The 18,950-nt window shown below is 36.8% G+C and overlaps 1 pseudogene; it reads right to left on the bottom strand.

The window, feature by feature from the left end:
* Positions 1-14,543: 14,543 nt before the first annotated feature.
* LOC137730259 (G-type lectin S-receptor-like serine/threonine-protein kinase RKS1) lies at positions 14,544-17,980 on the bottom strand (annotated as a pseudogene).
* Between the last annotated feature and the right edge of the window lie 970 nt (positions 17,981-18,950).

The raw sequence follows: 18,950 nt of genomic DNA, 5'->3' as shown, positions 1-18,950 counted from the left end.
TACGCAGAAACGAACTCGAATCATAAACCCAGATTCCGGCGAGGAAACCATGGCATTCCCGGCCACTTCCCGGCCACGACTGGCCCCGTCATTGGTATGATTATCTTCCTCATCCCCGTAGCTTCATTATCACAGTTAGATCGTCGTTTTAAACGTTAGAATCAAGGTTGGCAGGAGCTGGGAAGCTCCGGCGTCCTTCTCCGATGAAATCGGCCAAACCCAGGCCTTCTGGCCGTTGCTTGTGAGCCCATACCCTTAACCCTTTGTTAAACCCAAAACCCGGATCTATATCCTTTGAACCCAGCCCAAGCCTTTGGGCCGGGCTGCTGAGCCCAAAACCCACTTCGAACCCAAGTTCCAAACCCCTTAACCTATAGGACTCGGGCCTTAGACCCGTTAACCTCAAACCCAAACCCTATTTTTCAAACCCTTAGAGCCAGGCCCTTGGGCCGTGCACCTGGGCCCAGGCCCATTACCAAGCCAGCCCAGTTGATCCGGATCCATTTGACCTGACCCGGTTGGAACCTTTCAAGAATATTCTCTGGAATATTCACATGTTGACTTTTTCGAAATTTACCCAAGACGATTCTTAAGGTAATTCGACGTTTGGAATTCGTTTTTGACGTCCATTTTCCCAAATTTAATCATTTTAATATAGTTTTATTAATTAGACCATTTATGTGCTTAAGGGCAATTATTTGTGGCGTTTCCGTATTCGCTAGTTTGTGTGGCTTTTCGGTGGCCGCTAAGCATCTGTGAGTGGGCCCTTTCTAAAATGCATATTTTAATAGTAGAAATGCATACATGAAAAGCATGACTTAAGGATTACGTTTTATGAGATACTATGCTTACTAAGAATATTTTGAATTACAATATTTTATCGAACCCATGTTCTTTGTAGTATAGATGATGGATGACTTTATACTGCTTATGAACATGCTTTTACACACTTCTTTATAGTATAGATGATGGATGACTTTATATTATGAATGTGTTTTTGAGATATATGTACCTATATTTGGAAAGATTATGTTCAATGGTTTTGTGTGTATCTAGCGGTCACTGTTCTGCCTACGGGCGAGGGAGAAATAAGGCTGAGGGAGATATATGGTTGAGGGACATTTATGGTTGGCAAGAGGTATATGTTACTGGCTTCGGGCCGAGAGATACTAATACTGATACTAATACCACTAGTTAGCACACTATATACGAGATATGTTTTATTTTATGGCATGCTAGGGTTTTTGGAAAACTTATTACATATTATACTATTGCATTTGCACTAAAATTTTGGGGGTTAGTATGTTAATAACTGTTTTAGTATTATATATATATATATATATATATATATATATATATCAACTTGGTCCACTCATGTTTGTTTTGCGCCCCCTTAGGATTTAGATTCGAGGGGTACGATCCTAGCCTCAAGGCACTTACGCATCGGCATCTTCGAGTCCTCTCGGTGTAGGATCCATTTCTTGTACTCATTCAATTTTATATTATTTCTTTTTAGGGTTCTAATTAGTTGTATACTCTAAACATGTTCTTCATTGCATATTAATTATATTTAAATTTATAAGTCCTATTTATTTCTTGTCCTCATGCATTCTAATATGGCTTCGTCACCTTCGGATGTCGGCCAGCGCATGCCTACCCTAGTGTTCGGTGAATATCAAGGTCGGGTGTGTCATATATGGTACAAAGTACTATTTATATATATGTTGAAATCTATTTATAATAATATGGATTGGTGGTTTTATTGCCATTGTTCTAATATTCACATCATTTGAATAAAATTTATTAAAGAAATATAGATTGTAGCTGTCACATCCCCGCCGGGGGTCTACCATATTCCGGGCCCGCTCCACCATCGTAGTACGATATTATCCGCTTTGGGCGCCGACCACGCCCTCACGGTTTTGTTTCTAAGAACTCACACAAGAACTTCCCAGTGGGTCACTCATCATGGGATTGCTCTCGCTCGTTACTCGCTTAACTTCGGAGTTTCGATGGAACCTAAAGCTAGTGAGCTCTCAAAAGGCCTCGTGCTAGGTAGGGATGAGAATATACATATAAGGATCACTCCCCTGGACGATGTGAGATGTCACAATTCACTCCTTTTAGGGCCCGACGTCCTTGCTTGGGGTCCACCACATCCCGGGCTCGCTTCACCACCGTAACACGATATTGTCCGCTTTAGACCCCGACCACGCCCTCACGGTTTTCTTTGTAGGAACTCACACGAGAACTTCCCAGTGGGTCATCCATTATGGGAGTGCTCTAGCTCGTTACTCGCTTAACTTCGAAATTCCTACGGAACCCGAAGCCAGTGAGCTCCCAAAAGGTCTCGTGCTAGGTAGGGATGATAATATACATATAAGGATCACTCCCCAGGGCGATGTGGCATGTCACAGTAGCACACGGTTTTGTTTTTGGGAACTCACACGAGAACTTCCCAGTGGGTCACCCATCATGGGAGTGCTCTCGCGCGCTACTCGCTTAACTTCGAAGTTCCTACGGAACCCGAAGCCAGTGAGCTCCCAAAAGACCTCGTGCTAGGTAAGGATGAGAATATACATATAAATATCACTCTCCTGGGCGATGTGGGATGTCATAGTAGCATACCTTGTAATTTTTGGAAGCTAGGGAGCTGCAATATCAATAGTGAGATAATTTCTAGTCTTCTTAGAGTATGGGAAAAGGGAAGTCCGAACAAAAGTTGGAAAAGGGAAGTCCGAACAAAAGTTCCTCGTTCCTTTTTTGAGCAAATTAAAAAAAGTGATGTTTCTTTTTGGGAACCTGTAATTAGACAACGCTGCAATCAGATGATACAAAAATGCACAAAATAGAAATAAAAAAATAAAAAAATAAAAATTGAACACTGAGTGGATAAAAAAAAAAGTCACCTTTCTCTTCTTGGTTGTATTGCTGTTGTTCTAATCTTACCATGTTTTAGGAACCGATGTGCTAAATGTGGTTAACTGCACTATCAGCAGCGATGTAATTCCCTTCCAAACCATGAGTAAAAGTAAACTTGAATAGAATATTTATTAAAAGCTGAAGAGAACAGCAAAAAAAAATTACTATAGAACATGAGGAAGAACTGTCGTAATTTGTTTATATAATTGATATGTTTGTCTGTATTTATTTATTTTCCTCAGCAAGTAAAAAGGCCTATCCTTATTTTATCAAATTTGGAAGCACACGGAATATTATAATAAAATGATCAACTGCATATTACAAAATTACTGCCAAGACTTCTTATGGTTTAAATACTCTTTGTTTATATCTTGAGTTAGTTGTTCATAATGGTGTGTTTCAGGCTGTTTACCAACTGTTCTACTACAACATCATAATTTGACTCTGCTCTCTAAATTTAGTTAAATTTTTTTATTAGAACACATAAGATAGGGTAATGAAATATCTTACCAAAATAGACATTGAATTTTTAACATTTAAAATTAAAGAGCACAAAATTGATAGATTTGGACAAAAAAAAAAAATTGAAAAAAAACTGCTGTAAATCAAATAGTGAAAATGCAACGACATGTCTCCAAATTTTAAAGTTTTTATAATATTTTAATACATGAATTTACAAAAATACCCTTGCAGGCAAAATGTTGACTTTTGTTGATTGCCTTGTCATGTCACGTAAGACTCATTTCCTTGGTATATCCTTGTAGTATTTGTCGTTACGAACGCGTGAGCCCAGACAGAACCGAATTTAGAGTTACAATAAATGTTTTACGGAACTATGAAGCCGAGGGGCAAAATTGTCAATGCACTATTCTAGATATTAAGTTTGGTTTTTTTAATTATTTAAATATTATCGTGGGGCCCACCTCCCCTTTTCCTTCCCGTGTTCCCTCATTCCCGAGAGATTTTTTAATGTGACTGTCACATGAGGCGGTACACCACGTGTCCCTAAATAAATGATGGGTTATGTGTGTTAAAAGGTTAATGACTTAAAAATTAAAATTTTTCATCACTTGCATAAAAACATATGGTGTACCATTTGTATTCCCGTCACAACTAAAAATTTCTCCTCATTCCCAATCTCTCGGACTCTCTCGAAACCTTTCCTTACGCTCTCTCATTCTTCCCTCCCTTTTCTCCTTATTCCTGTGGACATCTCTCACCTTCTCACTCACAACTCTTATCTCTCTACCGTTATACTCTCTCTTCCTTTCAACTTCTACTCACTTCTACTCACTTTTTCGACATGTCGAATCCATATCCACTGTCCGTTTTTCCAAATTCTAACATTTTTGTAGAGTTTTACTAAATGGTCCCTAATTGTGTTTAGGCTCGTTGGCGGGAAGCAACATCATCCTCGCTAGCTCGAGCTGTTCTTAGGCAATAAAATATTTGTGAGTGGACCCCTTCCTAACTTATATGTTTTCATAAAATAGTAGCCTAGCATGCATTACGTATTTAGTGATTTGAGTATGTTTTATATTATGCTTTACGAACTTCTATAATTACATTTTACGAAATATTCATGATTTTATCGAAATTACGTTTACGAATGGTTATGAATGATTGGATTTGCATATATGGATTTCTATTGATCTTGAACATGACTTATATTATGGATTTACGAATATGATTTATTTTATGGATTTATGAAATGGGGCTTTGAATTTTCGAGCTCTAGTGTTTTAATACGAGTTTTAAAATATGTTTTTGGTACTTATCTAGTGGGTTAGACCATCTCCAACCGAGGGCTGGCCAAAAGGCTTGCTTTAACCCTCTGACCCTCTAAGATATTAATATTTTAATAAACAATATAGGGTCATATTTGCTTCCGTCTCCAACCGAGGGCCATAGGGCTCGTTTTAGTCTTGTCACAAAAAACCGTCTCCAACTGAGGGCCAAAAGGCCATAGGGCCAAACATAATTTATTATTTAAATTTAAAAACTACAACAACTTAAATTCAAATCCAACAACAACTTAAATTAAAAACTACAACGGTAACTGGCCCAAAAACCAAAAAAATTAGAACTTAAATTTAATGAATGGTTTAGGTATTCAATGGCTAGCTGACTAGCCGTTGTATTCAATGGTTTAGGTGTTCATTGGAACAAAAAACCGAAAAAAAAAAAAAAACAAAAAAATGAATACAATGGCTAGTTAATTTTTTTTTAAGCAATCATGTCGGTTATAACCGATAAGATTGCTCTATTTTCTGGCCAACCCTGGGCTGGCTGCAGCCAACCCTCAAGCCCTTTGGCCATTTCAAATTCCATGGGGCCCTTCAGATTCCACGAGCCCGCTGGCCTAACCCTCGGTTGGAGACTGTTTTCGGGCTCTTTTCGGCCCTCTGGACCCTTCGGTTGGAGATAGCCTTATTATACAGCACATCTGCACACCACGGGTATAAATGTCTATGGCCATAAGACAATTGATGAGGAGGAGTGAGATATGATATATGATATACCCCCAGCTTCACTGCCGAAAGCAGTGTCAGATAACTTCACGAGCCACAACTAGTGTTGGTGTGGATGCTATTCTATTTTATACAGCTTCACCATCGGGTAATGGACATGTTATTCAGCTTCACCCTCGGGTGATGGACATGTACTTCCTTCGGGAGACTATGATACCCCTAGTTAAGTACATCACGGATACGATTTACAAATGTTTTATGAATGTTTTGCCTAGCATTCTAGGGTTTTCATTAAACCTATATGTATTATTATATATGTGTTTTCAAAACAGGGGGTTATTATGTTCAAAAATAAAATCTTTTCCTATTATTAGTACTCATATTATAAACTTTGGTCCACTCACCTTTTGGTTTTTGTGCTTCATTCCTCAGGAGTTAGGATGGAGGCACATGATCCCAACGTTAGGACTCTACATCATAGGTATCCTTGAGTCTCCTCAATATACGTATCATTCCCTTGTTCGTATATTTTCCTAGTAATTCTTCCTTATTATTTTTAGTAGGTTTATACTTTGAACACGTTTCTACTTTGGCATAATCGTTCTAATTACTTATTCTTTATTTGCATGCATGTTTAAACTGGTTTCGTCATCTTCGAGTGTCGGCCAGCACGTGCCTTCCCTGATATTTGGGGATATATGTCAGAAAAGGAAGAGTAGCATAAAGAGTGAAAAGTAGGGGTCGGTACCAAGTATACTAAATGATGCATTGGTCAAATTGGGTATTACAACTGTCAATCAGTTGTTAATTTGATAAAAAAAATATTTATATAAAAATGGAATAAATGATGTAGTGAGATGGATCAGACCTCTTTGATTTGTTTTTTTTAGGCCTTATAGAGATGTAATTTGCTGAGGCATTTCACATATCTTAATTTGAGAGAAAATCATAATTTTCATCTTTTTTTCTTAGAGGAATTGCTTGTTACAAATTTATAGATAAACCCCTTTTCCTTTTGGCTTCCTTTATATACATAACCAATTATTCAACTGTTTATTGACAGGTTTAAGGTGGAGGTCTAAAAGTATGAATAACAATGCTCCCACTAAATACATGCCCTCTCCATGTGGTTTAATTGATCCAAAGAACATGTTACAATTGGAGAAATTATTAAAAGAAAAACTAATGAAAATGACTTGAAAACTTTGAGTTTTAACGATAAGGACAAAATAAAGGGTAAAGTGAATAGTATCAAGATTGACTTTTTAGTGTAAAAATATGATTTTTCGTTAAAATGAACAGTACCACTGGCTTTTCGTTAAAACTCCCATTATAGTGAGAAACAAAAGGAGTATATGGATAGATTTAACTATTTCTCTATTATTAAGGTGTTTTTTTGGCTTAATTAAAGCATGTGGAGAGGGAATCTCTAGTGGTGACTTTTTTATTAATACGTTTGGATGTCGAACTAAACCTTTCAGTACTCAAGCAAACAATTGGTTATGTATTAAGAGGAAGTAAAAAGAAAATAATCACTTTCTATATTTATAACAGCCAATTTCCCCGAAGAAAAATGTTAGCAAAGATTGCATTTAAGTGTTAAATGTTGAGAAAGGAAAACTAATGAAGTATGAGTTTTAGTGCCATACCATTCGATTATTGTAGTAAGATACCATTCAATTGTTGTATTGCAATTGAGGGATGCGGTAGGCAACAATGGAATGAACCTGCAGAACTAGTGTTACTGTTCATTCATTACTTCTGTTTGAAGGCTGCTTTTGCTGTAGAAAAATGTTAACCTACAAAAGGAAATATAATACTTATAAATAAGCAGGAATGAATTTAAATAAAGAAAAAGCATAGAAGGAAATAGATATATATTATATATATATATATATATATATATTTTAACATGAAGGGTTTTAAATATCAGAAACGGAATGTGTTTAAAAGCAATGTTTTGTGAAACTGGTGAGAGAATTATATAAGATACTTATACACAGTAGCTAATCAAGGATAGAAAACATACATAATCAGAAAGGTGAAAGGTAAAACGTAAAGACAAAGACGAAAAAAGAAAAAGGAAAAAGTTATGAACTGATAGATTTATAAAACTAACCTAATTTTATTCTAAATTTTGTAATACATCTTTAAAAACTATGTTAAGAGTGTAATTATTTGCACTGTTTTCTCCATTTTGTATCAATATTTTTAGACCTTCTTTTGATGTAACTCTGGACAATACAACATATAATTGTCCATGAGTGAATATAGGCTCATGAAGATATAAGCTAACTTGTTTTAAAGATTGTCCTTGGCTTTTGTTAATAGTCATTGCATAACATGTTCTAACTGGAAATTTACGCTTCTAAAAACGAAGGGCCACTTACTTTCAATTGATGTAAGAGTTATTCTGCGTATAAAAACTTTATGTCCAATATTGCTTCCAACAAGTATTTTAGCTTCAATAACCCTGTTAAAAATTTGAGTCACAATCAATCTAATTCCATTACACAAACCATAAAATTGATTTAAATTTCGTAACAATATAATTGGCATTCCTATTTTCAAAATTAGATTATGTGTTGGCAAACCATTGAAATCGTGTTTCTAGATTCTCAATGTTTCCACTTGAAGAACATATAGAATCATGACTTAAAAACATATATTGTTCTTCAGGTAACAAATTAATTATATAGCTATTTATTTTTGATACAGTTGTGTTGCGATGTGTTATAATAGCTCGTTCTCTTAAATAATCTAAATTGTCAAAACAATTTTCAAAATTGGGGAAAGTTGCAACAAAGATTGGAGAAATTGGGTTTGTAGAAGAATGAATCATTAAATCTTTAGGTGTGAAATCTCGTTCCTAGATTTCACAATTATAATTTATGTATTCATATTCGAGGGATTTTATATTATTTTTGCGTGAATTTAATTTAATTTAGTTTGTCACATCCCGGCCCGAGGCGGATCACTTCCCGGGCCCGCTCCACCATCGTACCAAATTGTCACATCCCGGTCCAGGACGGATCACTTCCTGGGCCCGCTCCACCACCGTAGCACGATATTGTCCGCTTTGGGCTTACCATTCCCTCACGGTTTTGCTTTTGGGAACTCACGAGCAACTTCCCAATGGGTCACCCATCATGGGATTGCTCTAGCCCCCTTCTCGCTTAACTTTGGAGTTCCTACGGAACCCGAAGCCAGTGAGCTCCCAAAATGCCTCGTGCTAGGTAAGGATGAGAATATACATTTAAGGATCGCTCCCCTGGACGATGTGGGATGTTACAATCCACCCCGCTTAGGGGCCCGACGTCCTCGTCGGCACACCATGGCCAAGGTTAGGCTCTGATACCAAATTGTCACATCCCAGCTCGGTGCGGATCACTTCCCGGGTCCGCTCCACCACCGTAGCATGATATTGTCCGCTTTGGGCTTACCATTCCTTCACGGTTTTGTTTTTGGGAACTCATGAGCAACTTCCCAGTGGGTCACCCATCATGGGATTGCTCTAGCCCCCTTCTCGCTTAACTTCGGAGTTCCTACAGAACCCGAAGCCAGTGAGCTCCCAAAAGGCCTCGTGCTAGGTAAGGATGAGAATATACATTTAAGGATCACTCCCCTGGACGATGTGGGATGTTACATAGTTAATTTAGAATTTTAATTACTTAGTTATAAAGTTTGAATTTTAAAAATAATCATTTAAAATCCGTAGACCTTTCGAGGTCACAATTAATGTTTTCAAATAGAGCTCGATCCTACGAACGTAGGCTTAGGCCGTTCGTGAATCGAAGCTATAACGAAGAAGTTACGAGCAATGGAAATTGGAGATAAATATTAATTTAGGAATTTCTCTAAAATATTTGGAAGAATGACCAATAAGATTGTGGGGAAAGCCCCATTTAATGGGAGGGTGGACCAATCAAAAAAGGGAGAAGGGAGTGAACCAATGGGAGATGAGAGAAATAAGAGAAGGGAAAGGAGAGAGCCAGTGGGTCGGGTCAAAGATTGACCTATGTGCCTCGACGGCAGCAAGCTCAAATTCAGGTGATTTTTCGGCGAGACTGTCATGCCCCGATCCCGACATACAACCAAGATCGACACGTGACGTCACTGCATTCCTATTTATCTATCATGTTTCGCCTCCAAGACAAGACCAAAACACAAACAATGATTTAACCACGCATTCATTTTCTTTTATTTCATGATTGCATCTAACCGTAGCATTAGATTGCCTACGTACCCTAAGAAGGGATCAAGCTATTTGTAGTTAACCATTCACTAAACTTAGACATTTATCGCAGTTGGTTCTAACAAGAAGGCATAGCATTCCTTAATCAATTATTGGGACTTGACAAGCATGAATTACTAGATTCAGGGTTACATAACAAACCCACATGACAATCATGATTTTTCATTTCATCCATCTTGTAAATCACTATGCTTCAACATAATACCGTTATTTATAGCATGCAACGTCTCAAAGAACAACCAACGAAGCACAATATTATTCTCTAGCCACATTGATCAACGAATCTGATCATAGTAATAACAATCATATCCAACATCTTTCCACAATCACTCTAATTAATCAATCCCAAGAATCAAAGATGCACGATATTAACATTTAAATACGTTAATCAATCGATAAGATCACATATCAATTCACGAAATTTAATAAAGGAATTCTACATAATTCCCTACCTGGATTCCAAGTAATAGCATGACAAATCTAATTTATAAACACAACGTCTACTGTGAGCAATTCCTATTCACTCGAATCTAGGGTTGGACTAACCTTATGGAAATAAGCAAGAGTAGGGATTTCGGACCACTCAGCGGAATCCAATTAAAATATGGTCGCATATCGAAATGTACCAAGTACAACTAATCCTCATCACCCATAGAATGCGTATGGTCCCCTATTGCGAATATACCAAGCAGAACCATAGGCATAATCTAATAGTGCAGGCAGTGATCACCCATCGCGGATATACTAAGTAGGACCGTGCATGTACCATTGCTTCATGGTGCAGTTAGATCAACACACAACCTATTTACCCCCACCTTAACCCCTATGATTTTCTACGTAAGCACCTGCACTATTAACTTATCACGACCACTAACTATCTTGTCATACTAGCATATAAGTTCTATATAATACTTCTAATGAGATTCTAAGCTCGCATTTCAATACTAGCAATCATACATTTCATTCATATCATCTAGAAGTTTAGTAAACATGTATAGCACAATAATGCCACTTGCATGTAAATAGAGGTGCACATCACCTAGGATAACTCGCTAACTAAGATAGGCCCACTAGGATCCACTAAGTCTCTAATAATGCTACTTTTAGTATTGAAGAACGCTTCAGAACATCTTGACCAAAGTCAACCCTAGTAATCCAATTAGGAAGATCCATCCAGCGGATTTTCGATTCGTAAGTTCCTAAAGTTATTAAATATTACGTACAATAACATACTAAAGTTTGGTGACAATCCAACGGTTAGATCGTCGTTCGCTACAATGGGCAGGTGGTCTTCCTTAATGAAACTAGGTTCAAATGATAGAATTTCACTAATCGGTTGTCAAATATGGAACCGAGGTATCAAATTCAACCTAGAAGGATCAAATAGTTTCTCGGGCCACGCATTGTCGCCACGCACGGTGAACATAAACTAAGTTTTTCAATCAACTCTAAAAATTACCAAATTTTATAGGATTGTAGGGAAATAACTTTCATAATTGGATCGAAGTCCAATTTGGCTGGGAAATACCTAAAATCCAATGTGGATCACCGTAAACCCTAGAATTGGGTGGTTGTTGATTCGTCTTCTTCGCTGCTCTGTCGCCCCCAAACTTGTTTGGGGTTTGGGGTTTGGTCTCGGACTCAAGATGATGCTAAAGATGGTGGTGGTCGAAGGAAAACGCTTCAGAAATGATGGATCGCTGGTGGAGGGTTCTTGGACCCGTGTGCATTATGCACTATGAAATGGGGCCAAAACTTGTCGGGTTTAGGTTGAAAATCGCAGGAGAGATGACGAGAAGACGTTTGCAGGTGGTGGCGAACTTCAGCTCGCCGAAAAATCACCTGAATTCGAGCTTGTTTCCTTTTGGTCAGCAGTCAAGTCATGCAAGTCAATCTCTGACCAGACCTGCTGACTCTCTTATTTCTCTCATCTCCCATTGGTTCACTCCCTCCCCTATTTCTGATTGGTCCACCCTTCCATTAAATGGGGCTTTCCCCACAATTTGATTGGTCCTTCTTCCAAACAAAAATAATAATTTTTTTTTATTTAGAGAAATTCCTAAATTAATATTTATCTCCAATTTCCGTTGCTCGTAACTTCTTCGTTATAGCTTCGATTCACAAATGGCCTTCGCCTACACGTTTGTAGGATCGAACTCTATTTGAAAACATTAATTGTGACCTCGAAATGTCTATGAAATTTAAATGATTATTTTCAAAACTTCAAACTTTATAACTAAGTAATTAAAATTCTAAATTAATTAAATTAAATTAAATTCCTGCAAAAATAATATAAAATCCCATGAATATGAATACATAAATTATAATGGTGAAAGCTAGGAATGTGATTTCACATGAATCGAAGGCGAGATCGCGGTAGGGATTAGGGAAAATGTAGGGCTATGCTTTCAAGGGGAACTGAGAAGAGAAAATGGAAAGAAATATCTAGAACAACCAAAGCCAAAGGACCTAGCGATGAAAGACTTGTAGAACCAAAAGGGCAAAACGGTCTTATCACTGTAGAAACGCAGCACCAATATGGAGAGGACGAAAGTTTTGAGGGGCAGTTTCGCCACTTTACTATTAATGAGCAGTAACCGAGAGTTTGGGTTTTAATATGTGTATAATATATAATGAATGGTTTTACTTTTTATTATTGTGATAGAGTCCAACAGATACTGTACTCGTATGTGGTAAGATACTAGGTCTGATTAGTAGTGGACACTATGATAAAAGTGATCCATGATAAAATGAAATAGTTAACCAATTTGAAAAGTCCTAGGATTGTTTATTTGGCAAGCAAAGAATCACAGGTCAACATCTTTTATCCTGTATGAATCCCAGAAGCCAAAACCTAGATAAAAAGTCTTACCTGCTCCCTATGCTATGCTGAAGTTTGATTACCACAAACCTCTCATTCTTCAACACTAATTGATGTGAATGTGTCTGTTAGCGATCAAGTTTCCACCATAGTACGTCACACAATTGACAGAATTAGCTAACTAGACTAGTTTATCTTCAATTACCTAGCAAATTCGCAATCTTAACCAATAATTCTGACATCCTACACGTCAATGCACTCGAAATATCTTAACGAGTTCAACTTTAGCAAGGTTCTATGTTATTACATGTCACATCATTTAAAGAATTTTTAGTATTGGGTGGTGCATGTGATTCAATATCCTAGTGGTTAGGGTATTCGGTTTTCACCCATACGTTCTAGGTTCGAAATTTTTATAATAGTTTTAAACCCTTCCATTCCCTTAATAATAATTATTAAAAAAAAAAAAAAAAAAAAAAAAAACTGGGTGATGGATCTCCACTGTTATAACTCCTCTTCAATAAAAATGCTGGTTGTTTTGGTGAAGGAGCTGCTTCTTCATTACCTAGCATGAAAACGACTGCCAACATTGTTTGCCGGTCGTGGCATACTCTTGCACATAGAAGCTGGGCAATTTAGCAGCAACACCTCTCTCTTAGGGTGTGCATGCTTTGTTTAATATTTTTTGTGAGAGAGGAGAACAAAGAGAATCTTTTTCATTTTATATGTAAATGGTTTGAAAACTAAACTGAAATTGTTTGAAACCGCACCGAACTGAATCAAATGGTTTGGTTTCATTTTGGTTTTAGCTTCAAAACCACACCGAATCGAACTGCAAAAAATTGTGATTTCGGTTTCTCTTTCACCCAAAACACCACAGGAAATGACTTTATTTTTTTTAGGGATATTTTGGATGCAGTCCCTAATCATCTATATTCTTTGACTGAAACCTTGTTGATTTTTAATTTTTGATCGAAGTTTCTGAAATTAATGTGATAATGTATTTATATGTAGGTTACTATATTAATTAAAAATTAAAATTTATAGTTGTTTGTATTAATGAGATTTTAAATAAAATAAAACTACAATTTTTGGATTAAAATTATTAAAATATAAATTATACTCTCCAATATATAGTGTGTGTGTGTGTGTGTATGTATATATATGTGTGTATATAAACATGGGTACATTTATCAAAATTAACAAAAAATTATTGTACCAAAATATGGGTACATTCTTCAAAACCACACAAAAATAATAGATATTAGGCTTAATAACATTAGTAAATTTCTTTGATTAAACTTGATATGGATACATTCTCAAATCAAGAAAAAGAATGTACCCATATAAGTTTAAAAATGGATTAGAAAAAATGGGATAGATTTTATATAAAAAAAAAGGGTACATTTTACTACAACAAATTGGTATGTTTAAGAACCGGTACATTTTAAGATTAAAAAAATTGAAAAATTAGATGAATGGGTACATATAAGATTAAAAAATTGGAAACCTTTTTGTAAAAATTAATGGGTACAAACTTATTCTAATTTTTTTTTAGGAAATGTTTTGAATTGAAAATTAGTTAGGAGTTTGATAAAGGTGTGAGTATTAAAATCTTAAATCAATTATTAATTTTTATTTTAAAAATTATATAACTTACATGTAAATTTATTATTACATTAATGCTAGGGACCTTGATCAAAATTTGAAAACTAATAAGGTTTTCATCAAAAAACATTAGTTACTAATGACCGGATACTAATTTTTCCTTTTTATAGATTATATTTTTTATGAGTTCTAACATCAAGAAGCTTCCTTTTGCTTGGAGAATCTTCATTTTCAAGGCATATGGTAAATTTCGTTCACCCTTTCTTCACACAGTAGCCAATTGTATGAGGTTAATATATTATTCTTTGCAAGCTGCTACTAGTACATATATATAAATGTACGGAAATAGAAGCTCGCTAAAGAAAGGCCTAGGACATCCAACATGTTCCACAATAAATAAATAAATATATATATATATATATTTATTTATTTATTGTGGAACATGTTGGATGTCCTAGGCCTTTCTTTAGCGAGCTTCTATTTCCGTACATGTCACATCATTTATAGAACCAGCTCATTCAGTACTCGTTGATGGATCTCCACTAGTACAATTCCTCAACAAAAATGCAAGCTGTTTTGGGGAAGGAACTACATCGTTACCTAGCATGAAAATGACCGCCGATATGGTTGGCCGGTCAGCAGCAAACTCTTGCACACACAAGAGGGCAATTTGGATGCATCTCACAACTTCGTTGACATGGATGGATCAACGGTTTCCAAGGCATTGTCTTCTCTCCACAAGTTCCAAACCTAAAACAGTTTGAAAAAAAATCAACCAAGCATGAATAAAGTAGGGGATAAACTTGTGGGAAAATCATTGTTTGCAAATAGGCTATAGTTAACTTACATATCCAACCAAATTTGAGTGGAGATATTTTTTGTGGTGGTAACCGGAATTCCTTCTGCCAGTTATGATTTCTAGCAGTAAAACACTAAAACTATACACATCAAATTTTACTGAAAAAATTCCTTCCATTTCATACTCTGGCGACATATAACCACTGCAACAGTATAAAGAGATCATGGTGAGACTTGTACTCGGAAGTTGGAACTATTAACCTACTATTTTGGTAAGCTCTAGCCAACTTGTATCTTCAATTTTGCTGAAATTTAATTAACTTACTATGTTCCGACCACACGATGTGTATTTACTTCATATTGGTCCCCCGTAAATATTCTTGCCATACCAAAATATGCTATTTTGGCATTCATAGATGCATCCAATAGAACATTGCTGGCCTTTAGATCTCTATGGATAATCCTTAATCTTGAATCTTGATGAAGATATAAAATCCCTCTAGCAATCCCACAGATAATCTCAAAGCGTTTTGTCCAATCTAAAAGATTTCTTTTTGTTTCATCTGGATACAGTAAGAAGTTGAGACCAAATAAATTCTTGTTAACTTTAGTTTCAAAACGAAATTAAAAGAGAAAAAAGTAAGAAGACGTACCAAAAAAAAAAAAGAGTCCAAACTTTTGTTTGGTACGTATTCATAGATTAGCATCTTCTCTTCATCTTCAACGCAGCAACCTATAATCTTGACAAGGTTCTTGTGTTGGAGTTTGGCAATAATAACAACTTCATTCTTAAACTCTTCAATTCCTTGACCAGAATGCTTCGATAGTCGTTTCACTGCTACTTCCTTTCCATTATGAAGTACACCCTGAAATTACAATCCAAGCACTTATATTACAGTTCATTTTAAAGGCTTCAAACATGAATTGTCATGTTTGTTGTAAGCTTCTAGGTTAACCTGAAGTTGTGCATGATTCAGAAAAGTATACGAGGCTAACTACCTTATAGACTGAGCCAAAACCTCATTTCCCAAGCTTGTTTGCTACAGAGAAATTTCCCGTGGCCGCTGCAATGGTTGTTAGATCAAAGAATGGTAATTCTGAGTTTATATTACTTTGATCATCAAGATCTGTTCTATCTTCCATGAAAAACGTTTTTTTTCTCTGCCTCCCTGCTGTCATGAAATACATAACAAGCAATACAACGTTATAGACTTTTGGTCATTAACAATCAGTATTGCGCGACACTGCAAGAAAACTTACAACAACCGTCGGCATTAGTTTTACATAATAGAGTGAGTAAAAGGCCTCATAGTATACCCACCCAGTAACCCCTAATAAGTCTTTTACCCATCTCATTTGTTCAACTAAAATTAGTGACATAGTAGTTTATTAATGTAGTGTTGATGTAACAGAAGACCAACACAAGAGGAATACTAATTAAGATAGAGAAAGAAAATTTATTTACCTTTCCTCTTCCTCCTTACCAACCAACATGAAAGGAATACTAGGACAAGGAACACAAGAGCGGATACTAGTGAAATTGCCAGCCTTGCCTTCTTGCTAATTACAGAACCATTTGCAAATTGAGCTACAAGCATATAAAATAAAAATAAAAATAAAAATACAAAGAATTCAACAGTTGTGAATTGTAAACAGTAACAAATCACTATAAAAAATAAAGGAAAATTATGTGGTTTCCTCATGTGCGAGATAATTGTGGGATGTAAGTAGCTAGGCGGATTAGGGCAAGTGCAGCTGGTCAATCAACATGCAACTACGTACTATCCAATAAGATTTGTCTCGTATTAGAAGAATTTCCGGTAGAAAGTGTAGAATACAAAATATTGTGAGTACGAAAAATAAAGTGATTACCTAGAGTAGCTGCATCGACTCGTACATACAAGTCCTGCCCAACATTTGAAAAAGTCCTTGCGTCTATCAAACTCATATTCACACGTGCCCCAGATGTGTCGGGTACCTTCACGCGTGCCACCTTAACAAATCCCTGCCCTTTTTGGCATGTAGACGCTCCCGATTTTCTCAGGCATCCACCCCATCCAACTCTCAGAGACCAATCCCGGGGGAACTTGGGTTCAAATCCGGGTAGACAAAGGCAAGAGAAGTTATAATTACTGTATGGGTAACAGTTACTATTTGGACCACACTGTCCATGGTAGTCACACCACTCACTTGGGTTAGAGCTTACTTCGATCCATTTGTTTTCTTGATCTCGCCATACGAACCGTTGAAAAGTTCCTGATTCATCTACCACTCCCCTTGTGAAAACTGAGCCATTTGGAACAGTATACATCATATATGTCTCATCTTTATTGTTCACAAAGCTGCGGTAACCATTAGATGCTATCTCAGGGAGCCCGCTCAATCCCTTTCCGGTCCAAGGTCCGGCCCGAAACCATTTGGTTCGACCGTTGTACATAATCACCTGCGGAAACCCGGTTGGGTCAATGTCATGCAAAAAATTCCCCGATCTGGGATCATCGTGGGACTTCCAAGATTTTAGGACCGTGTTCAGCCCTGACCGTCGGTTCAGCCCAATCTTCATCACTGGAAGCACTGTATCTGAGGGGTAATCAAAGCCCTGCCATAGCACCCTTTGGCTACTACCATAATTCTCAAGCAATACAAGATTTCCTGTATCCAAAAGTTTGGCCATTACGTAATTGTTTGGCGAAGAGACTGTGACATTAGCAGACCAAAGAGGGTTATTTTGGTCCTTCCCATAGATGTCAAGGCCTCCATGTTCTCCATGAACAGCTAGGAGCCCAGCTCCAGAAATAGGAATTATGGGGTTGTCTCTGTTTGCAGTCCAGACGACGGTTTGGATTGGAATTTTGTTGTACCAAACTCCGACGTAACGATTATGAGAATTGCATGGGTTAAAAAACCCTAGTGCAAAGATTTTAGTGGTGGAGAGAAGAACGTCGCCATCCCTTTGGGGTTGGTTTGGTGTAATGGCGTCTATGGCAACCGAAAGGGAAGAGGGAAGAATCACAAGGAAGATAAGCAATAGACTTGTGAAAAAAAAGAATTTAGTGGAATTCATGGTTGATAGCTAGCTTTCTCATTGAGGAGTTTAAGTGCTAAAACGGTTGCTTCTTCTAATGCCAAGCAGAAACAAAAAGCCGGAAAGGTTGAATTTTTTATTTCGTTGGAGATTGAGTAACACTAACGGCGCGATTTCCAGTCGCACATGTCAACAAGACACGAATTCCCTCAAACTGATCCTAGCTAGAAAACTCCACTTCAGTAATGCTGACAATACCCCAGTTGTATCCCGTCGATTGATAAAGACAGCTAAATTGGTTCCGAAAAGGGCCAAGTACAAATTTAGAGAACAAAAAACAAAAAAAAAAAAAATCTGATGTCTAAAAATTGATAAAATAGAATACAATATAAATAAATGGTTTTATTTTTTATTATTGTGATAGAGCCCAACAGATAATATACTCGTAGGTGGTAAGCTATCAAGTCTGATTAGTAGTGGACACTATGAAAAAAGCGAACCATAATAAAATGAAATGGTAAACCAATTTGATAAGTCCTAGGATTTTTTATTTGGCAAGCAAAGAATCACAGGTCAACATCTTTTCTCCTGTATGAATCCCAGGAGCCAAAACCTAGATAAAAAGTCTTACCTGCTTCCTATGCTATGCTGAAGTTTGATTACCACAAACCTCTCATTCTTCAACACTAACTGATGTGAATGTGTCTGTTAGCGATCAAGTTTCCACCATAGTACATCACACAATCGACAGAATTAGCTAACCAGACTAGTTTCTCGTCAATTACCTAGTAAATTCGCAATCTAAACCAATAATTCTCACGCCCTATACATCAATGCACTAGAAATATCTTACGAAGTTCAACTTTAGCGGGGTTTCATGCTACTACATGTCACATCATTTAAAGAATTTTCAGTACTAGGTGATGGGATCTTTGCATGTGATCCAATATCCTAATGGTTAGGGTATTCGGTTTTTGTCTATGCGTCCTAGGTTCAAAACTGCCTTGTCTCCTAAATTGTTGTGATATTTTCGAACCCTCCCCTCCCTTT

This window comes from Pyrus communis, chromosome 3, assembly GCF_963583255.1.
Source record: "Pyrus communis chromosome 3, drPyrComm1.1, whole genome shotgun sequence".
In the NCBI taxonomy this organism is placed as follows: Eukaryota; Viridiplantae; Streptophyta; class Magnoliopsida; order Rosales; family Rosaceae; genus Pyrus; species Pyrus communis.
This window is presented reverse-complemented; position numbering and strand designations above follow the sequence as displayed.